We start from the raw sequence: 24578 nt of genomic DNA, 5'->3' as shown, positions 1-24578 counted from the left end.
TGAGAAGCATTGTTGGTAGATGACACTAACACAAAAATCCACAACTTAATTTTCAAAACAACTACAACAGCAACAGCCATGACAACAAATTATGCTATACACTAAATATTAAGAAATACTGTGATGCCTTGAAAATTTCGCGATACCCTTAACTTTATTACATAAACTCACATTTAAATTTAAAGTAATAATTAAGAATGCATTCAAGAATGGAAGTTTTGGTGACCACACAACTGCTTCATTAATCATATTGATTCACTTTTATTTTTATTTGTTTTATTTCATCTTTTCCCACTGATATCTATTCATTGCATGTGGCACTATTATAACTGTATCATATATATGGAATGTTGTCTCCATTTTCCTGTATTCTATGTTCTGTCTCCTCTCATACTTCACTAGTCTCCACTATCACTTCAGTCATTTTTGCTCTTACATTCATATGTATACATTTTCAGTGTATATTCAATACAGAAACATAAGTGAGAGAAAAGTGTGATATTTGTCCTTCTGAGTCTGACTTAATTCATTGAATATCACTACATCCAGTTTGAATACATCCTAGTGAAATTTTTATGTCCACATTACAAGTTATATTAGAAGTGTGTCAAAATACACACTTTGACATTCCTATGATGAAGTCTGTAACTTTGCTGTTGAAAGAATATACATATATGTGTGTGTATATATATACACACATAAATATGTGCCAGCATGATATATATATACACACATATATATACATACATGTATATATGTATATATATTCTTTCAACAAGGCATATATATATATATATATATATATATATATGCCTTTAACAATGCTACAGTAGGGAATGTGTTTGCCTTCCTATCTTTTCACCATGTGGCATAAAGCCACATATTATCTCCCTTATGACAGAAAAATTAACAGTCAAATAAAAATATACTGCATTTAATTTATATAATTAAAAATATGGAAACTGTTTTAACTTGAAAATATAGCATAAAGTATGTTAACTGCATGGTTTTTTAAATATTTTATTTGTGATTGTTGATTTATGTGTCCGTGAGTCTGTACCTGGGATGTGCACATAAGTGTATGTACCAGACAATGTAGCTTCTTTCTGCTGCTGAATTTACAAGTGGTTGTGAGCCTCACAATAGAGTTGTTAAAATGTAGTAGGAGCCTTTGCTCCAACCCAGCTTCCAGCTTTCTAAAAGGTGAGGATAAAATCCCTGTCCTTGTGGGAGCTGAGGGTGATAGAAGGAAGGATCATGAGCATCAGCAACCTTCCTGTGACTCAGGGCAGCTTCTAAGGAAGTTGTGACTCAAACTCAAAAAAGGTACAGGTTTCTGTATCTCTCTGAATTAGAAATAAAACTGTAACTAAGAACCAAAAGGCACATCATGAAACTCCATAAGGTTATTCAGAAACAACTATCCTTATAGAGAATAAGGCTTTTGTTGAACATCGCACATGTCGAAGCTTCTTTCAAACAGGCAGGGGTTACCTGTTCATTTTATCCTTTCTTATATGGAAATCCATCAATGTAATCCACTATATAAACAAGCTCAAATAAAAAGGCCAAGGAATTTCATAAATTCATTGTTTTTAATAGCTGAGTAGTACTCCATTATATAAATGTACCACATTTTCTGTATCCATTCTTCTGTTGAGGGACATCTGGTTTCCAGTTTCTGGCTATTATAAATAACGCTGCTATGAACAGAGTGGAGCATATATACTTATTACATGTTGGAGCACCTCCTGGGTATCTGCCCAGGAATGGTATTGCTGGGGCCTTGGGTAGTACTATGTCCAATTTTCTGTGGAATCACCAAACTGATTTCTAGAGTGGTTGTACCAGCTTGCAATCCCACCAGCAATGAAGTAGTGTTCCTCTTTCTCCACAACCATGACAGTATCTGCTGTCATCTGAGTTTTTGATCTTAGCTATTAAAAACAATGACTTTATGAAATTTTTAGGCAAATGAATGGATCTGGAGGATATCGTCCTTAGTGAGGTAACCCAGTCACAAAAGAACACACATGGTATGCACTCACTGATAATTGGATATTAGCCAAGAAGCTCGGAATACTCAAGATACAATCCACAAAACATATGAAACTCAAGAAGGAAGACCAAAATGCAGATACATCAATCCTTCTTAGAAGGGGAACAAAATACCCATGGAAGGAGTTACAAAGACAAAGAGTAGAGCAGAGACTGAAGGAACACAATCCAGAGACTGTCAAACCTGGGAATCCTTCCCATATACAATCACCAAACCCAGACACTATTGTGGATGCCAACAAGTGCTTGCTGACAGGAGCCTGATATAGCTGTCTCCTGAGAGGCTCTGACAGTGCCAGACTAATACAGAAGTGGAGGCTCACAGTCATTCATTGGACTAAGCACAGGGTCCCCAATGAAAGAGTTAGAGAAAGGACCCAAGGAGATGAAAGGGTTTGCAGCCCCATAGGAGGAACAACAATATGAACGAACTAGTACCCCCCAGAGCTCCCAGGGACTAAACTACCAACCAAAGAGTATACATGGTGGGGCTCATGGTTCCAGCTGTATAGGTAGCAGAAGATAGCCTTGTTGGTCATCAATGGCAGGAGAAGCCTTTAGTCCTGTGAAGGTTCTATGCCCCAGTGTAGGGAAATGCCAGGGCCAGGAAGTGAGGGAGGGTGAGCAGGGAGAGAGGGGAGGGAATAGGGGATTTTTAGGAGGGGGGAACCAGGAAAGGGGAAAATATTTGAAATGTAAATAAAGAATTTATATCTAATAATTTAAAAAACCCACATGATCATCTCATTAGATGCTGAGAAAGCGTTTGACAAAATTCAACACTTCTTCATTATAGAAGTCTTGGAAAGATCAAGAATTCAAGGCCCAAACTTAAACAGAATATAAGCAATATACAGCAAACCAGAACCCAACATCAAACTTAACGGAGAGAAGCTTGAAGCAATCCCACTAAAATCAGGGACTAGACAAAGCTGCCCACTCTCTCCCTACCTATTCAATATTGTACTTGAAGTCCTAGTCAGAGGAATTAGACAACAAAAGGAGATCAAAGGGATACAAACTGGAAAGGAAGAAGTCAAAATATGACTATTTGCAGATGATTTGATAGTATACTTAAGCAACCCAAAAATTCCACCAGAGAATTCCTAAACCTGATAAACAACTTTAGCAAAGTGGCTGGAGATAAAATTAACTCAAACAAATCTATAGCCTCCCTCTACTCAAAGGATAAACAGGCTGAGAAAGAAATTAGGGAAGTCACACCCTTCACAATAGTCACAAATAATATAAAATACCTTGGTGTGACTCTAACCAAGCAAGTGAAAGATCTGTATGACAAGAACTTAATTCTCTGAAGAAAGAAATCAAAGAAGATCTCAGAAGATGGAAAGATCTCCCATGCTCATGGGTTGGCAGGATTAATATAGGAAAAATGGCCATCTTGCTGAAAGAAATCTACAGATTCAATGCAATCCCCATCAAAATCCCAACTCAATTCTTCATAGAGTTAGAAAGAGCAATTTGCAAATTCATTTGGAATAACAAAAAACACAGAATAGAGAAAAATATTATCAGCAACATCAACAACAACAAAAAAAGAACTTCTGGAGGAATCACCATCCCTGACTTTAAGCTGTACTACAGAGCAATAGTGATTACAAACTGCAAGGTATTGGTACAGACACAAACAGGAAGATGTACTCATCTAGGAAGTTAATTGTTTGTGAAAATAGCTATCTTCTTTTTTCATTTAGAAACATCATAGGATTGATGTGATTTACAAAGATAAAGAGCAGATAGAACTTTAACTACTTGTTATTACTGAAGACATATTAGCACAATAGAATTAATATTAATTGATTCATTTTGCTTTCTATTAACGAAGCAAAACTGTATGAAATGTTATATGTATTGCAAAATCACTCTTGACATTGGCACATGGACTAATTAATGTGAAAAAAAAACATGGCTTTAGGTAACAGTTTACCATAGTAAATTGAATTTCCTAAACAATATTTAAATATACTGTTCATAACTTAATCTTATTTATAGATTGATTTTATGTAGCATTATTGTATTCTATCTGCTATTTTGTTGCACTATAAGTATTTTAAACTGTCCTATGTAGTATAAAATTTTACCCATTCAAAGTACTGCACTAATTTTGCTTAACTCATCCACCTTCTAAATTTTTATTTATTGTCATTGATATAGAGAATGTGTAGCTGAAGATGAAATGATGTAATCATATAAAATTCCATTTATTCCCTCCTTATCACTAGGTGATTTCTACTGTGCCCATTATACACCCATCATAAAATTAGTCTTATGATTTTAATTTTAGCATGATTGTACACTGTGTTTATTTCTACAAACTTTTTACTTTATCTGTCATTTTACATTTTGCTGTTAAATTTATTGGTTTGAAGAAAATACTAATTCCTAACTTTCAGACAGTTTGTCTACTCTACCATCTATCTCTGCTTTTCCTAGAATCTTACATATAAATTTGCAAAAGTTGTTTCTTTTTCCTTTGTTTTCACATTTTTAAATAGCCTCAATTATGCTTTGTGTTATATTATCCTAGGTGACAATAATGTTTTATTAATTCTCTACAAATGATTTACTTCACATAGCATGATTTTCAGGTAATTAAGAATGAATATCTTTATATATTTTTATTTTGTTAATTTATATTCTTTGGGATGCTACACTGAAATACATAAATCATACCTGATGTGCCTCCAACTGTCCATGGCCTAATGGAAGCCAGAGAGCTACAGGTTCTTTACCTTAACTGGTAGAACACTTAATATTTTGTTTCTTTTCTTTACAGATTAATTGAAGTTTACTTTGCAGGATATATATGTGTGCTTTTACTGTGTGAAACTGTTCAATTTCATAATAGCTTATAAGATTAAAATAATATTCAAATAAAGAACTTATTTGAATATTATTTTGAATTTGAAAAGGTAGTAAATCTTAGATGCATTTGCATTTGTTAAGAGACAAAGCAAGAGTACTTATTTTTCAGTAAATGCATTCTTTTTTTTTTTTTTTTCCCGAGACAGGGTTTCTCTGTGTATCCCTGGCTGTCCTGGAACTCACTCTCTAGACCAGGCTGGCCTTGAACTCAGAAGTCTGCCTGCCTCTGCCTCCTAAGTTCTGGGATTAAAGGCATTTGCCACAACTTCCAGGCTTAGAAAGTGCATTCTTTAATGAAGTTTATAAATCTTACCTTTTACTTCAGTTTTATGGTATATCTGACTTTCAATGGAACAATGTACTTGTACACATTAATAGGAAATAGTATAACATGGCAATAAATGCTCCACTTGTTATTTTTATCCTGTTGGTGGTTGGATATAAATGGAATTAAGCAGTGCCCTGTACACACCTACAGGTATAAACATGAATGCTGTGGATGTTGCAGTAGGCATCAACGCTCACACTAGAAGGTGAAGACAGTAATTTATTATAAAGAGCCTTATGAAGAGATATCCCCAAGTGTGTAAATATTAAAAATGCCCAATATGTTCAATGTTCTTCTCATTATTCCTCTGAGTTCTACGGGATTTATCTTTTAGTCATATTTATGCAAATGAGAAAATACTACTGAAGTGATTGATTATTTAATATTTTTTTACAATCTGTCATCACAAAACGGCTTCACATATAACATTATATCAGAATGAGAATAATGTTAAGTTTTTTTTCCAATGTAGTTAAGTTTGAAACTTCTGTTTGTTTTTCTTGTTGTTTTGCTACCTGGAATTCCATAAAAACATTTGGGATGTTTTTGCATTTAAAAAAAAATATGGTCTTAAAATTTGATATTTTTTAAGAATGTTTTTGTAAACTGGAATAGTGTTTTGAGATTTTTTTTATTATATGAATGTGTGTTTGACTCTGAATGTATGCCACCTTGAAAGAAAAAGAAAAAGGACACCCTTTAACATTAATTAAATAGTTTCACTTAGAAAATGTTTGGTCAGCTGGAAAGAATAAAAAACAGTAAGAAATTGTCTCTGATCAACAACAACGGAGATGAAACTGGAAGTCTGTCCGTGTTTCTGTAAACCTGCCTCCCCTTCTACTGCCTCTGCAAAGGCTAATATTTGCTCTTCTCCCTTGAGTAGAGACCAACACGTTCACTTAGACAGCACGTCCTGTTTGCTAAAGAGAAAACTGTCTTAATTAGATACCTGCAAATATTAACTTCTATAAAGTTTGTCCAGCTCTGGGGATAGTCTCTGATGTGGTTGAGATTAAAAAAAAAAAAAACACTAAAATGCTCATAAAATAATGCCCTAATCTATATAGAAATTACTGCCCGAGCCTGGGCTTGTAAGGAGCGGCCAGAGGCTACAGCTATACTTTACCTAAACAAATTTTCCCTTAATTCCAAGGACTGATACTTTCTCCTTGGGTTAAGTAGATGCTCCAGTCTCAACCATCTCTCTGTGGATGCTGTGAAGGCCAGAAGAGGGTGTTTTATCCCTTGGAGCTTAAATTATAGGAGGTTCTGAGCTGTCTAATGTGGGTCTGGGAACTAAACTTGAATCCTTTGTAAGAGCAGTTTACTTGAGGCTGGAAAGATGGCTCAGCGTTAAGAGCACTGGCTGCTCTTCCAAGAGACCTAAGTTCAATTCCCAGCACCCACATAACAGCTGACAACAGTCTCTAACATCAGTTCCAGGACATCAAATACCTCCACATAAACATACATGCAGGCAAAATGCCAATGTAAATAAAATAAAAATAAATAAATTATAAAAGAAAAAAGTTTACTCCCTTAACAACTGAGCCATGCCTTTAGAAGCAAAATTTTAAGATTAAAATATGATTGTTCTGTTTTCCTTAATTAACAGAATGAAGGTGCTGGAGAAAGAAGGGTGAAGAAAGCTGGGCAGTGGTGGCGCATGCCTTTAATCCCAGCACTTGGGAGGCAGAGGCAGGAATATTTCTGAGTTCAAGGCCAGCCTGGTCTACAGAGTGAGTTCCAGGACAGCTAGGGCTACACAGAGAAACCCTGTCTCATAAAAACCAAAAAAAAAAAAAAAAAAAAAAAAGAAGGGTGGAGAAGCTCAGGTAGAATCCACATGTAAGGGCAAGCCTGGGAGGAGTCGATGCCCAATAGTGAAGATCTAGTACATGTGCAAATAGCACAGAGGCCTAAACCCTCAGGCTTCGTCTGCAGACAACTCCACGCAATCCACAAGAGGCTCTGTGTCTCCATATCCTAGTTCTTAAATCATTCAACAGAAAAGGCTTAAGGTGAGCTTACTTCATTAGCAATGCTGGAAGTCTATGGTGACAAATACCTGAAAATAAAATGTTTGCCCTTAAGTATCAATTTATTAACAATTTATTGTATTTGTTTTGTGCCAGTGAGTTATCTGACAATAATGCACTATGATTAGATAAACGCATAGATAAATAGATAGATAGATAGATAGATAGATAGATAGATAGATAGGTAGGTAGGTAGGTAGGTAGGTAGGTAGGTAGGTAGGTAGGTAGATAGATAGATAGATAGATAGATAGATAGATAGATAGATAGATAGATAATGTAGATACGAATTTTTGCCTGAGAAAATGAGATTGTTGCAAAAGGAGGGAAGAAACATTATAAAGCGGCAGCAGAAAACGGATTGCTTTGAGATTGTGCCCCCTAGTACAGCAGAAAATACACTAAAAAAATTCTCACCAACATGACTGTCTAAATAGACACTGAGTACATAGAACACCAATAGCTATAAAAGCATGACAGAGAAAAAAGTCCAAGATATCTAAACCCTACAGGAAGAGCTATAGGCAACTCAAAAATGCTAAGAGTAGCAGGAACAGTCTTTTCATGTAGCTGTGTTGGGATTCCTTCTGGGATTTACATACACACTGCCTTTGTTGATCCTCTTCCGATTGTTGGTGAAAACCCCTTTCCTGATCCTTCCATCCTACACTAGCAACATTTCTGCTTCCATGTAATATGTTATTGTTTCATTTTTCTCCTTTCAACATGGTTTTCATAGCCCAATGGTTCTTTCTCTAGTATCATAGTATATCAACAACATAGATGCCTGTCTAAAAGTTAACATCTAACTTATTTGAGTTAATTTTATATCCAGCCACTTTGCTGAAGTTGTTTATCGGCTGTAGACATTCTAAGAACTTTGAGGGGTTGATTATGTATGCTATATTATCATCTGCAAGTGTGATACCTTGATTTCTTCCTTTCTAATTTCTATCCCCTCTTAATTACCCTTTGTTGTCTTATTGTCTGAGAACTTTGAGTACTTTATTGGATAGATATGGAGAAAGTCTTTTTTCGTCCCTAATTTTAGTGGGATAGCTTCAAGTTTCTCTTCATTTAATTTGATATTGGCTGTTCAAAATTTTTAACACAGAATTGTTCCTGTCTAAAGGAAATGCAGGGACAAAAACTGGAGCAGAAACTGAAGGAAAAGCAACCCAGAGACTGCCTCAATTTGAGATTAATCCCATGTACACACGCCAAACCCTAGCACTATTACGGAGGCCATGTTGTGCCTGCATATAAGGAGCCTGGCATGGCTGTCCTCTGAGAGGCTCTACCAGTACTTGACTGGGACTGTTGCAGATATTTACATCCAACCATTGGATTGAGGTCAGGGACCAATATGGAAGACTTAGAGGAAGGACTGAAGGAGATGAAGGGGATTGCAATCTCATAGGAAGAACAGTGTCAACTAACTGGACCCCTCAGAGCTCCCACAGAGTAAGCCAAAAACCAAGGAGCATGCATAAGCTGGTTCCTGGCTCCAGGCACATGTGTAGCAGAGGACTATGTGTATGGTCTTCAGTGGGAGAAGATGCACTTAGTCCTGTGGAAACTTGATGTCTCAGGGCAGAGGGATGCTAGTAGGGTTGAAGTGGGGGATAGGCAGCATAGTGGGGAAGCATCCTCTTAGAGTTGGGGAGATGAAAACTCAGGGAAGGGTGACTGGGAAAGGGGAAAACTTTTGGAATGTAAACAAATAAAATAATTTAACAAAAAATGAAATTTAAGAAACCATTAACAATTTAACATGTATAGTCATGTATAATACAATATTTGAAAAAAATATTGTGGTATTTGTCTGACCATAAGATACTACACTTAATAATTTCCATGTTTTTGTTTTTCCTTTTCACTTTTCTGTCCAACAGAAAACCATTCAACTGTCTGCATATACTATATTCTCTTTATATATTTTTTGTTGATGGATACTTATTGTATATCCCTTCATCAGCTTTTGTGTATATATTTAGTAATAAACTTATATGGTCATATGGTCAAATATTTCTTTGTGGGGACTCAGTGTTGTTTAGATACATAGATACATAGATATGTGTGCGTGCGTGTGTGTGTGTGTGTGGTTTATGTGATAATTCTTTTCATTTTTTTGGTAAACCTACATATATTTGTCAAAATATGTATACCAATTTTTACTCCCACTGACTGAATGAGCACTCCTCTTACCATATATTTCTCGAGCATTTAATTCAATGATGTAATTAATTAATCAATTCATTAGCCTAATGATGATTCTGAACTGGGTTCCCTAAACTCTCAATGTAGTTTGAATTTGTGTTTATCTGATGGCCAATGGTGTGCAACACTCTTTAGAATGTGTTTTGTATGTTTGTGTTTCTTTTTTAGAAGTGTATAATCAGTTCCTCTCACATCCCAGGCCTCTGGGACTTTCAGTTCATTAATTCATTTTAAATTTTTTTTATATTTTCTTTCTTTTATTTTTATTAATTATTTTATTTATTTTCATTTCAAATGTTGTTCTCCTTCCTGCCGCCCCTATACAAGCCACCCATCCCAAACCCTGAACCCCCATGTCTCTAAGAGGATGCTCACCCTAACCCATCTACTTCCACTTCAGCCCTCTAGCATCCTCCCTTTTGGGGAGCATCAAGCCTCCACAGGACCAAGTGGATCCCCTTCCACTGAGGCCAGACAAGTCCTCTGCTACATATTTAGTGGGTGGCTGCATACCAGCCCATGTATGCTGTTTAGTTGGTGGCTTAGTCTCTGGGAGCTCTGAGGGATCCAATTAGTTGATAATGTTGTTCTTCTTATGGGGTTGCAATCGCCTTCAGCTCTTTCAGTCCTTCTCCAAACTTTTCAATAGGGATTTCTGAGCTTAGTCCACACTGTAATTATCTGTCTCAGTCAGGTGCTGGTCGAGTCTCTCAGAAGATAGCCATGCCAGGCTCCTGTCTGCAACCACAACATAGCACCAGCAATAGTGTCAGGTTTGGTGCCTGCACATGGGATGGATCCCAAAGTAGAGCTGTCTCTGGATGGCCTTTCCATCAGTCTCTTCTCAATTTTTGTCACTGCATTTTCTTTAGACAGGAACAACTATGGGTCAAAAATTTGGAGATGGGTAGGTGGCCCCATCACTCAAATGGGAGCTGTGTCTATCTGCTGGAGGTGGTCTCTTCAACTTCCATTCCCAACTGTTGGACATTACAGCCAAAGTCATCCCTATTGGGTCCTGGGAGCCTCTTATATCCCAGGCCTCTGGGACTTTCTAGATGTTTCCCGTGCACACACACCCCTCCATTGCTGCATATTTTTATTCATTCTCCTGGCACTCTGGGCTTCTTTCTTATCTCTCTCCCATACCTGATCTAGCTGCCCCTATTTTCTCTTCCCCTCCCCTCTTCCACCCAGGTCCCTTCCTCTCTCTCTGCCTCCCATGATAATTTTGTTTCCCCTTCTAAGTAACATTGAGCCATCCCTACTTATTGCTTTTCTTCATGTTAAACTTCATGTGGTCTGTGAGTTGTATCATGGGTATTCCAAACTTTTGGGCTAATATCCACTTACCAGTGAGTATATATAATTCATGTCCTTTTGGGTCCAGGTTACCTCACTCAGAATGATATTTTCTAGTTCCACCCGTTTACCTGCAAAATTCATGATGTCCTCATTTTTAATAGTCGTATTTAATAGTAGTATTCCATTGTGAAAGTGAACCACATTTTCTGTATCAATTCTTCAGTTGAGGGACATTTTGGTGGCTTCCAGCTTCTAGATATTACAAATAAGACTGCTATGAACACAGTGGAGCACATGCCCTTGTGGTATGGTGGGACATCTTTTGGGTGTATACCCAGGAGTGGTATAGCTGGGTCTTCAGGTACAACTATTTCCAATTTTCTGAGGAACTGCCAGATTGATTTCCAGAGTGGTTATACCAGTTTGCAATCTCATAAGCGATGGAGGAGTCAAGTTCCTCTTTCTCCACATCCTCACCAATGTCTGCTGTCACTGAGGTTTTTTATCTTAGCTCTACTGATTGGTGTAAGGTAGACAATGCCCCCAGCTCCCAGCATTCTGGCTGGATTCTACCCCCACAGTCACCTGACCACAGCTAGGTATGCCCCGCCCCACAGTTACCTGGGAACAGCAAGGTAGCCCAGCCCACTATAAAAGGGGCTGCTTGACCCCTCCTCTCTCTTTCAACTTCTTATTCTTGCCTTTATTCTCACTTCTTGCTCCCTCTCTCCTCCTCCTTCCTGCCTCTCTCCACGTGGCCAAGGCCAGCTTCTACTTTTCTACTTTTTCTCTCTCTCTCTTTTCTATAATAAAACACCTTAAGACCATAGACTGCCTCCTTTCATCTAGACTTACCATGCTGGGGAAATGGATTAGGCCTTCCTTTAAAGAGCTGCTTCTAATCTCCCCCAGGAAAGTCTTCCAGCTCCAGTCTCAAGACTGGACCAAGGACTCAGATCCCATGCTCTTGCAGGAACTGTGGGGTGCGCTTTCCCTCCCTGCCCCTTTTCTCCCTTCAGCCCCGGGGCTGACTGAGCTGCCCCAGGGGCCCCCAATTTGTTCTCAGCTCTTCAGTGGTGTCCAGTGACATCCTGCGATGTCCTGGAGCCAGAACCTGTCATCCTTGGCCTCCATGAGGCCCAGGGACACGGGGCTGTCTACTTTCTACTCCCTGCAGGCTAGGATCATGGCTCACCACAGTCAGACACCAACCTGGGTGGTGTGAAGACTGCAAGACAGTCTCCAGCATCTGCCCACCCAGAGTTTTGGAGCTCTGGCACAACGCAGGTCTCCATTTCTCACCCCCTTCGGTGCCCAACAAGCTCTGTAGCCTATTTTTTTTTAATGGGTTATTTGGTTTTCTGGAGTCTAACTTCTTGATTTCTTTGTTTACTTTGGGTATTAGCCCTCTATCAGATATAGATAGGATTAGTGAAAGTTTTGTGCCCAATCTATAGATTGCTGTTTTGTCTTATTGACAGTGTCCTTTGCCTTATAGATGCTTTTCAGTTTTACGAGGTACCATTCATCAATTGTTTGTCTTAGAGCCTGAGCCATTGGTGATCTGTTCAGGAAATTTCTCTTTGTGATAATGTATTCAAGACTATTTCCCTCTTTCTCTTCTATTAGATTCAGTTTACCTGGTTTTATGTCAAGGCCCTTGATTCATTTGGACTTGAGCTTTGTACAAAGAAATAAATATGGATCAATATACATTCTTCTATATGCAGACTGCCAGTTAGGCCAGCACCATTTTCTGAAGATGCTTTCCTTTTTCCATTGTATTGTTGTGGCTTCTTTCCCAAAAATAAAGTGTGAGAGTTTATTTCTGTGTTTCTGATTTTATTTCACTGATCGACCTATTTATATTTTTTAAAATAAAATTATTGACAACAGATTCTTCTCTCGTACGATAGATCCCCACCACAGTCCCCCTTCCCTTCCCTCCTGTCAACTTTGTTCCCTACTTTCTATCTCCCCCAGATCCTCCACTCCCGTTTCTGTTCAGAAAAGACCAGGTGTCTAAGAGCCACAGCCACATGGGACAAAACAAAATACAATAGGACTAGAAAATAAAAACCCTCCTACTGAAACTGGCAAGGAAATCCAGTAGGAGGGAGAGTTTCAAGAGCAAGCAAAATAGTCAGAGACATAACCTCTCACACAGTTAGGAGTCCCACAAAACTAACAGCCATACATTACATATAGGCAAAGAACCTGGTGCATCATCATACAGGTCTCTAGATTGCTTCTTCCGTCTCTCCGAAGCCATCTGAGCTCCACTTAGTTAATGCTGAAGACCTTGTTCTGGTGTCCTCTGTCCCCTCTGACTCCTACAGTCTTTTCTCCATCTCTCATCTTTTGATTAGTCTATTTGAGATTGTGCTATATAATTTCACAGTTTTCATATATTCTAGGTCTTATCCCTCTGAGAGATGGTTAATTAATTATAGCAAAGATCTGGAATACAGGCATTGAAAAAAGATAGGCTTTTCAACAAATGGTGCTGGGAAAATATATATTAATGTGAATAATAATAAAATTGCACCCACACCTATCCCTTCTCAGAACACAACTCAAGAAGATTAAATACTTTAATATAAAATACCAATTTCAGGGACAATTTAAGATGTAAACATAAGCAATGATTTTTTTTCAAAGGACTTCAGAAGCACAGGAATGATCTCAAATAGAGGCAAATGGGCTCATATGTGAATGTAGGATCTACACATCAAGGGAAACCATTATCGATCGAGTAGTGAGACAGTGTGGGGATGGGTCAAAAATCTTTGCTGGGCATACCAGATACCAGGCAAATGTCTAAACTTGAGTCTCTTGAAAACAGTCCCTGGTTTTAAACACTAATCAAATATCAGAAGGATATGAACCGATCATAGGGGCAGGGAAATTATTTACAGGATATGTTTCCTGGAGCAAGTGCTCTTAGAAAAGGGAGGTCAGGGGTCATGGAGAAGAAGGCATCATTCTTAACATCACCAATGCTGAGTCCAGTAATAAACAGGCTTGTACTTTTCACGGTATACATGTGTGCATTATCAGTGGGGAGGAGGCATATTTTGAATGATTCTGAAATTTAAGAGTGATTTATGACCATTGGAAATAAAATAATTCTGAGGTCTAAAAAAGTATTAGGAAGCTAAGAATAGTAGAATAACATTAAAGAAGGAATCATATTTATTTATTTGTGGATAATTAATTTTAGATAACCAACCAAGTGATATTTATAGTTTTACCTTGCCAACTGAAAGGTCCTTTGGAAGTGAAAACATATTTCTTATCATGATTGCCTTTAAAATTATTTCAAAGGAAAGAAGTTCATGATCAATCTGTATCACCTTATTTTTATCATTGAAAAAGAAATGTCACTGATAAGAGATAAATGATTCTGCAGCCAGTATTAAGTAGATAAAACAAATACCAAAGTTAAAGCAAGGATATTCTTTAACTCTGCTGAGCAGATAAATTATGCCTTTGAAACATATTTTCCATTTATCTGATAGGCAAATCTTAATGTAATGGTTGCTTAATGTTTATCTAGATGGAGCAATGTGAGGAAATTGCAGTAATGAGCCATCTTAAAGTATTTTAATGACAATCTAAGGAACTATGCCAATATATTAAATAGACTTGAAATGATTGAACAGAGAATAATGCCACCTTTTAAGAGATCTGAAAATATATGAGGCATGTCCTTAGCACTGCAATCTTCACACCAGATTTCTTCAATACTGAATGTCAAAATAAAAGGTCAAACTAGGCTGGAATTTAAAAAATAAATGCCAATTTCTCACTGGACAACATATATCTTGATGTCAGAAAATAAAAAGCAATCATAACTTTACTTATAAGAAGATAAACCCATCAATTCAATTTTTGCTGCCTATATATTGATAGAGTGTAGCCTTCCATTGGAGTGTTATACACCTACTAGTGGAAATACACTTAAAGAAAATCGACTCTGCCTATCTCAGAAGCTGTCAATTACTATGCAGCAAGGAGTGGGGGCTTCATATTCACCTCTCTTCTCTATGCTGGAATTTTGTCTAGCTTGGGTTTACACAGGGATTGTACGTTCTGTTATAAGCACTGTGAATTCATATGCACAGATGTCCTGGTTTGTGTAGCTGACACAGTTCCTTATTATCTATTCACTACCCCTGGCTCTTAAAGCCTTTCTGCCTCCTCTTCCACAATAAGCTGTGTGAGGAGAGGATATAGTGTCGATGTGCAATTCAGGGTTGAGCATTCTTAAGACTTTTAGTATCTACCCCAACACCTATTGTATTAATCTAAGGGTAAAGCAATAAAGAATTAAGGTTCATTTTTAATACTATGTTCATTTAACAAAGTAATAGAAAAGTCACCTATAGAACATAGACAAAACTATAACTTATCTACCCACAGGTTCTTGATCTGACAGCAGTTCCATGTATACTTATGTCTTGTAGAGCAGGATTTACATGAAGTCAGAAAGTAGATGCTAACTCCCATATCAATTCCACTATTGCACCCCTGAAAACGATCTACAGTAACTTCTGTAGTTCACAGACTTCACAGCTGTGTTAAAACTGATGATTATTTTTCTGCTACAATAACATGCATATGAAGACTGTGCTATATGAAACTATGCACATGCATGACGAACACTAACCAGTTTGAAGGGATAAGTCTTCCATGCCAGTACCACTTTGATTTGTCCATGTTCTGTTTCTCACATATGTGGCATTTTCGGCAAGAGTTTCTTACTGTAAAGGGTAATCAGGAGTATTGACAATAGTCTGAAAGGTCTGGGATCTATAAGACCTCAAAGGTCAATAATTCTAAAGGAGGAGACATATACCTAGCCCTCAATGGGACTTTGTTGTCTCTAGTAGGAATATTATTGTTTCTTTATAAAGAAAATACATTGAAATAAAGCACAGACACGCGCACACACACACACACACACACACACATGTTCCTATATCTTTCTATGGAGCGATAGAGACAGATGTATATGAGTGTGTGTGTGTGTGTGTGTGTGTGTGTGTGTGTGTATGTAATCATCTGCCATATGGAAACTTACCTACTATTGTAGACACTTCCATAGTAAGTTTCCATGTTTGCATATGACTTTTGGAAAGGTTTTTATAATTATTTACCCCTCCCCATATTTCTTGGTCTATCCTTGTATAGGAATATACTCCATTGTAATTTAACCCTTCTTGTTCCATTAATGGCCTTCAAGCTTTCAAATGAGAGTTTTCTATATCTTCTCCTTGAACCCTCCTCTCATTGCTTGTTACAGAAATCAAGATATATATGGACATTTCAAATGAACAGTAAACATCAAAAAACTCAAAAGTAACTTTCACAAATGAGATCTTTATTATTTGAGACTTGCATTACCTCTTATTCAAAAAGATCATTTCTAGTTAGATCCATTTAGCTTTGAGTTTCACTTGTGTTAACAACTGAATAACCTTATGTATTATAGAACATTTTTATCCATTCACAAACTGATGAATATCTGCATTGCTTAATTTTCTGGTTATTCCCCCCCCACAAAAAAAGAAGCTATGGGCATGGATGAGCAGGTATCTCTATAGTAGGATATAGAGTCCTTTGAAAATGGTATAGCTAGACCTCTTGATGTATCTAGCTTCAAATGCCTGAAGAATCTTTACACCAACTTCCATAGTGGAGACACTGGTTTGCACTCACCATCAGGAAATAAATAACTTTAAAAAAAAAAAGAATATCATTGCAATTTCTAAACTGATGATTGTCTACAGTTGAATTGGGCTATAAAAAAGAATAGTCAAGAAAGAGATTTTAATTTTTGTTGATCTCTCTTTTGTTCCAGTGAGAAAAAGGAATAGAATCCTTTTATTTCTAATAAATATGTTTAATTTCATATGTAAATAATATGTTTAAATAAAGCAATTACACATATTGTTTCTGTGTCAAAATACTAGTGTTTGAGCACTAGAATATATCGTAAACATGCCTTGGAATTTATTCATTTGGCAACTACTAATTCCTCAGAAAACATCCATACTATCTATACTATTTCATCTTTCAAAAGACAATCATTGACATAATACATTTTCTAAGAAGAGTAAATATTTGTTTAATATTTTATTTGTTATATGAAATTGCCTTCCACAAATAAAAAAAAAAAACAGAAATAGATGAAAAAGTCTGCCAGATTAATTCTACTTTCAGTGATGTCTATCTTGAATACATAGTCAGAAGATGAAGAATGTTGAAATGACAAAAATTAAACAAAGAATTTCTTCAAATTAGAACATAATATCCACCACAACCATGAACTATATTTTATTTTTATATGAATGATTTACTTTTATAAATAGAAGAGGAATACAATGTATTACAAATTTCCAAATAATGAATGCCACACTCATTTTCCAAAGTAGGAAATGGCATTTAAAAAAAATAATTAGATGTCTGAGCTGAAGCTGGTTATTTTTCTGTTTTCTTGGCTCATTAATCTTTAACTTATATGCCATGCATTTCAAGATCATTTTCTATGCAATGACTTGAATTCTACATTTTTGCTAGTGATAATTGAGAAAAAATTGTTCTCAGCTCAATAACTTGATTTATAATATTCAGGTCTCTTTCTTTTGATGTAACAAGTACCATGACAAAACATCACTTATGAGATGACAAATTTTGTTCAGTTTATAGATTATAACCCATCATTGAGAGAAATTTTGCAGGAATGACTTGATGCCATTACTACATACCTTTCCACACAATATTTCCTCATATCAAGAAATTATGTCACAGCAAAGAAAGTGCAGTAGAAACTATGGTGGACATTGCTTGCTAATGACTGACAAAGTTATGCTGACTTTACATTCTTGTAAGCCCAACACCAACAGTGCAGTAACTAGTGTTGCCCTAGGTAGATAAATCCACCTGCACCAATTAACAATCAAGACCATTGCCCTCAGACTAACGTGATGTGTGAAGTCTCCTTTTAGATGACTGCAGAAGGTACCAAGTTGACAGTCAAAGCTAGTTATGATGGTCATATGAATGGCATGATTATTCTTGGTTAGAAAAAAAACCTGGCTTTTCTTCTTTTGTTTTTCATCTATACTATTTTATGCTATCTCAAGCTTCCCAAAGCTGTAAGATTAGAAATCACTGTTGATGGCTCATATCTGTAATCTTTTAAGCTGGGCAGTAGAAGCAGGAAGATGGTCTCAAGTTCAAAGTCAGTCTAGGAAATCTAACAAGATTTTGGCCAACAATAACAACATAGTCAGACGCTGTTTTATGAAGAACATTGGGGAATAACAAGGCCAAACTATACAAACAGAAAGTACGCAGAGTCAAATGTGGTGACACTTCTCTATAACATTAGACCTTTAGAGGTTGAAGGAACAATGGTGAATTCAAGGATATGGGCTACAGAGTGAGTTCAAGAGCAGCCTAGGCTGAGAACATGTTTCATAAGGAAAGGGATTATGTGAACTGAAAAAAATGCTGAGTAACTAGTTTTACTTTTAACTTTAAATTTTTCTATCTACCTCTGCTCCCAGAATAGTTTTATCACAGAATTGTTTATATAATTATCTTTATATTTTTCTATCTCCATAGACAAAGAAACAACACTATGAAAACTGAGATCAAAACCTAGGCCATGAAGGCATTTCACTCTCCAGTTTATGGTCAGAATATATAATAAAATCATGAGTGAATTTTGTGACAATGTATCCTTAAGATGGACCAGAACTGATTTCCAGACAAAGTGTTTTCTTCAGTATTGTTATAAAGATTTGTTTTTAATTATGTGTAGCTTTAATTATGTGTTTAACTCATGTCTTGTTGTATATGTGAACATAAGTGAAGGTGCTAATAGAGGTCAGAGGGAGCACAGAGTCATATGAATCTGTAGTTACAGGCAGGTTTTTTTATAATAAAATATATTTATTTTTTAATACAATAGCTACCAGCAATATACTGGTGTTGATGTTCCAAAGAAAAGACAATACAAGTATTTTATAATGAGCTTTCTTTCCTCCCCCAAGGAATTCTATAAAGTATTCTGATCCTGTTCTGCATTTTGGCTTGGGAGCTGAATTTTTATAAATTGGATTTAATATTTTTCCATGATAAAATAATTTCAGTTGCTCCCACCTTGATAATTGCAACAATGAACTTTTAGAAGTCTATTGTGAGTTTCACTACCTTTCTCTGTCTCTGTCTCTGTCTGTCTCTGTCTCTGTCTGTCTCTATCTTTGTCTCTGTCTGTCTCTGTCTCTGTCTGTCTGTCTCTGTTTCTGTCTGTCTGTCTGTCTGTCTGTCTCTCTCTCTCTCTCTCTCTCTCTCTCTCTCTCTGTCTTTCTCTCTCTCCTCTATGAATCAAATGTTGATGATTTCCTGCTTTGGCAAAGGCTTCTCAACTAGAATCCATTCTGTTCAGTGCTCATTTAATTTAAAAGTCAACATTTCACACACACACACACACACACACACACACACACAAAGAATGAATCATACATCCCCTCATTTTTTTCTCTATTGATATTTCCTAAGTGCTATCTATATACAATTCTGAGGTCATTCTGGAAATATAAATCATCAGAACTATAAATGCCTACATTCTAAAGCTGATCTACCTGGTGTACAAACCAGACAGGACCTCTTACTGGTATGCAAACTGCTCATGAGTTCAAAGCTCTGAACACTGATGTTGCTAAGAAAACCTCAGCTGTGAACTGCCTGGCATAAGGACTGGAAACAGGACTTGGGTTCTTTGCAAGAATGAGTAAGTGCTCTTAATCATTGAGCCAACTTCTTCAGCCCTGTTTTTTTTTTCTTTTAAAAAACTTAAAGCAGATAGTATATATGTTTATATATAATGGGGTTTAGGATGCCATTTATAATTTTAAAGATTTATTTATTATATTTCATATATCTGAATGTTTTGCTTTATATGCATGTGTACCTTATTCATGTCTAGTAGCAGAGCTTTTGAGGTAAGAAGGTGTCAAATTTGGGATGTGTGATCTTTGTAAGCCACTATGCATGTGCTGGGTACTGAACATGGCTCCTCTGCCATAACCACTACTCTTAATGGTTGAACCACTTCTCCAAACTCCTGACTATGACATATTCATAAATGTCTTTATGAGCAAAAGTCAAGTTAAAATCTTTATGGTATATGGGCTACTTAGCAGAGGCTACATCACTAAGGCCTGATTCAACTCTCACAGCAAGTATTTACTGTCAATAGCTCTTCAGAGAGATGTGAGGCCTTGGGAATCTCTCTAAATCCATAACATAATGGCAGAATCCACATATTGTTCAAGTTTGATCTGAATCATCAAAGTTGCCATGAGTTCATGAGTACTACTTGTGGGTCACCCTAGGAACCCAGAGCTCTTCACCATCCATCCCTTCCTTCAACCTCTAGTTCTTGCCACCTCTTGTTTTATAATATCCTTTGAGTTCTTGAAGAGGTGATACTGTTGTTATGTTTATGGTGAAGATTCTAATATTTTGACTAGTTAAAAGCCTCTAGAGTAATTTTAGCCAATAATATGAAAAGTCATTGTTGTTCATAGCTGAGAGAAACAATAACCTATGGTCAGTGTGATGGTATGTATACTCTCAGTCCAGGGAGTGGCACTATTAAAAGGTGTGTCCCTGTTGGAGTATGTGTGTCAATGTGGGTCTGGGCTTTAAGACATTCAGCCTACCTGCCTGGAAGCCAGTATTCTACTAGCAGCCATCAGATGAAGATGTAGAACTCTCAGCTCCTCCTGCACCATGCCTGTCAGGATGCTGCCATGTTCTCAATTTGATGATAATGGACTGAACCTCTGAACCTGTAAGTCAGCCCCAATTAAATGTCCTTATGAGTTGCCATGATATTGTTCACAACACTAAAACCCCAACTAAGATATTCAGTTTGATAGGAACAGCTGGTCCATTTAACAAAACAAAAGTAGGTTACCCTATAAGGCTCTAAAATCTCCTCAGCCATGGGCTTGGATCAGACCTACAGTACAAGAGACAAGTGCCTTCCTGTAAAGAAGGTCTCACGCCATTACAGCACCAGGGAGAGTCTAGAAATCCTATGGTGTACCTAGCAGAGGCTATAGCCTATGCTGGCACTGAGATTTTCATTTCATAACCTTCTCCAAGTCACTGTGAATCATTTCTAATGTGAAGTGTCTTAATATAATCCATTTTCTCTTCTAATTTATTTTTTTAAAATTCAGATTATATGGTAGTCAATACATTTGCATAATTCTAATAAATTATGTTGATGTATTGAGTGATTCCATAATCACTCAATAATTTGAGTGATAATTTTAAATATTTAACCAATGTTTTATACGTTGTTTCAGTTTCAGTTTGAAATAAATACAGAATTAGTATGCAAATATGCAAATAAATAAAACTGTAATGAGATGCTTTTTTATTTTGGACACATGTGTATAAGTAATTTTGATGGGTTACAACATGTCATACATGTTATTTGCATTAAACTTTTATCTCTGGCGTCAATGGGAGGTGTGGCCCTTGGTCCTGTGGCGGCTCAATGTCCCAGTGTAGGGGGATGCTAGTGCAGTGAGATGGGAGTGGGTGGGTGGGTGAGAGAGCACCCTCATAGAGGCATCAGGTTGGAGGAAGAGATAGGAGGTTTGTGAAGGGGAAACCAGGAAAGGAGGACAAAATTTGAAATGTAAATAAGTAAAATAATCAATAAAAAAATGAAAATAAGAAACAGTGTGCATGACAACCTTTGGGGAACACTATGAGGTTTTACTTTTCTTTAAAAAGGATTTTTTTTAAATATTTTGGATAAAGATTGATGCCCGGCAGTGGTGGCGCATGCCTTTAATCCCAGCACTTGGGAGGCAGAGGCAGGTGGATTTCTGAGTTCGAGGCCAGCCTGGTCTACAGAGTGAGTTCCAGGACAGCCAGGGCTACACAGAGAAACCGTCTCAGAAAACCAAAAAAAAAAAAAAAAAAAAAAAAAAAAAAAAAAAAAAAAAAAAAAAAAAGATTGATTCTGCATATAAATATAAGATTCTGTTCTAAGAAATAAAATAAAGTATGAGGACAAAACCATGAAAGCTTAAGGTCACAGCAGGTCTGAGAGTCATACAATGCACATGGAGGATGTCACTTGAAAATGCCAAATGACTGGAGATGACAAAGGAGCTGGGCTCACTCAGATAGTAAGGAGTGGACCCAGAACCAATGTCTGTCCTTCCCACCTAGATGGTCCCAAGGCTAAGCAACAATGAGAAGCCAAGGAGGTGCCCAGCCTTTGAGGAGGTGCCATAGTGCCCGGGTCCAGAGCCACTTCCGACAAAGATCAGTGAGGCACTAGGAAACTTCACATCCTCCTGTGGCCTTCAGCAGCCCGATAGTGAAGTACCTGCCTGTATTCACTGAGTCATAAACAAATTATGTCAGGAAAATAACAGACGGGTCTAGGATATAGCAGAGCCTCTATTGACCCTGATTAGTTGGGGTCAAGAGTGTAGATTAGTTAGAAGAGTGCTTTCCTAGCAAACGTGAAACCTGGGTTCCGTTCCAGTATCTCATGAACCAACTGAGTAAGATGTTGCACTCTTATAATCCCAGCACTTGCTCCATAGTGAGTTTGAGGGCAGACTGGGCTACATGAAACAATGTTTTTAATTTTAAAAAATTAAAGTGTAAAGAACTCTCAAAAGAGAGAAAGAAACAAACAAACAAAAGAAAAGAAAAAAATGAATAAATAAGAAACAGTGTGCATGAAAACTTTAGGGAAACAATATGAGGTTTTATTTTTCTTTGAAATAGTTTTTTAAAAAAATATTTCATATAAAATTGATTCTGCATGTAAATAGAAGATTTTGTTCTAAGGAATAAAATAAAGTATGAGGACAAACCCGTGAAAGCTTAAAGTCACATCAGGTCTGAGAGTCATACAAAGCACATGGAGGATAGAACTTAAGAATGCTATACTCTTAGTCGTTAAAGTTTATTAAAATGTATACCATCATAACATTTTATTCATGTTATCCAAACTATCTTAAATGTGTACATCCAATCAGAATAATTTCTTAGGTTTTGCTGACTTTGTTAAACCTTAACCATACTATAAAACTAAATCATAAAAAAATTAAGTAAGACAAGGTTTGTTTAAAATGTTTGGGTTGGTTTGTCTAAGCTGTATACATTATAAAATGTTTAGATGACAAACCTGATAAAAATCCTCTTCCTGCATGTTTAAGGACACTTAGGTGTGTGTGCCAGTGAAGATAAGAGCCTCAATGAGGACACACAATAAGTTCGGCATTACATTCTGAGACTAGTGAGGACCCAGGGGACAATGTGGCCACTGATTTTTTGACTCTCCTTTTTATCAGAGAGGACCTGAAATCACCAGAAATAGACTCTTACCAACATCTATCTTCCAAGAAAGGGGATCACTGGGAAGACCAAGCTGTGTGACACAATGCATAAATTATAATTATATGGGAATATTCAGCTTTGCTAGATAGATAATGTGAAGGATATATAACTTGTCTATAATAAAAAATGGAGAAGATATTAATTTTCTAATAATCTAAATATATAAACTAATGATAAGAGATAATATCTTCTAAAAGATAAAGACCTCCCTGATGCTAGTAATGAGATTAATGTTATCTTTGAATAACTCACAATTAAATATCTCTCTATAACTTTGCTTAGAATTAAAGTAACCCCAGAAGTCTACGGGCTTATCTCCACATAAGTGTTGTGTTAGTTCTTATACCTAAGTGGGTCATTAGGCCTTTCCATAACAAACACTAAAGGTCAGTTATTTTTGAAATTTTTGTGTTGGGTCTTCCCTCTACTTTCCCTTGTCTTAGACTGCATGGCCTTCTGGAACATTCTTCCTTTCAACTTTATAGCTCATGTTTTCCAACCTTATCAATAAATAAGATAAACTAACTAGTTTCAATAACTTCCAGGACAGATGGATGGATTTTTCTCACCCAGTGGGATCTTAGAGCCTCTATCACATCCTGAATGTCTTAAGCAATAGGGGTAGAGGGTTGAAAATACCAGTCATTGTACACTTAATGTGTCTGGAGCAGTTATATGATGGGACTCTGGAGCAGGGAACCTTTTTACTCAAGGCTGATGAGTATGGAACTTGTTTGTTTGTGCTCTTTGCCCTTGCTCTCACTTCTCCTCCTCTTAGTAAAGTAAGATGTCAATAGCTGGCTTCTTTTAAGTCTGCATTGACTCTATAAAGAGTCCCCATGGTAGTTCCTAATGAATTTAAGGATTAAAAACCAAAGAATTACAGGATTAAAATAAATCATATTCTAGTAGTGAATGATATATAAGCATGTAAGATAGTCAAGAAATATTGACTAGGCTTCAGTTACATCAGGGATGCTCTTAAAGGAGCATCTAGCTAGCTGCTTGTCACTAGCTGAATGACTCAGAAAAACAGAAAAACTTAGTAAGACACTATCAGGAAAAGAAGATGCTTGTATAATGCTGAGGAAGTAATAGAAAGACTCTTCAGTCAGTGTTATAAACTAAGATAGCCCTAACAAGAATACTAGTAAATATTTAATAAATAAAATAATATGATTTTTATTTGCTTGTCTGTTTGTTTGGGGGAGAGTTAAATCATAAACAACATCATCTTTGTCATCTTCCGCAATCAACTCTTTGAGAACTAGTGAATGTATTT

The sequence above is a fragment of the Mastomys coucha genome, unplaced genomic scaffold (assembly GCF_008632895.1).
Source record: "Mastomys coucha isolate ucsf_1 unplaced genomic scaffold, UCSF_Mcou_1 pScaffold16, whole genome shotgun sequence".
NCBI lineage: Eukaryota > Metazoa > Chordata > Mammalia > Rodentia > Muridae > Mastomys > Mastomys coucha.
Note: the sequence above shows the minus strand (reverse complement) of the source record.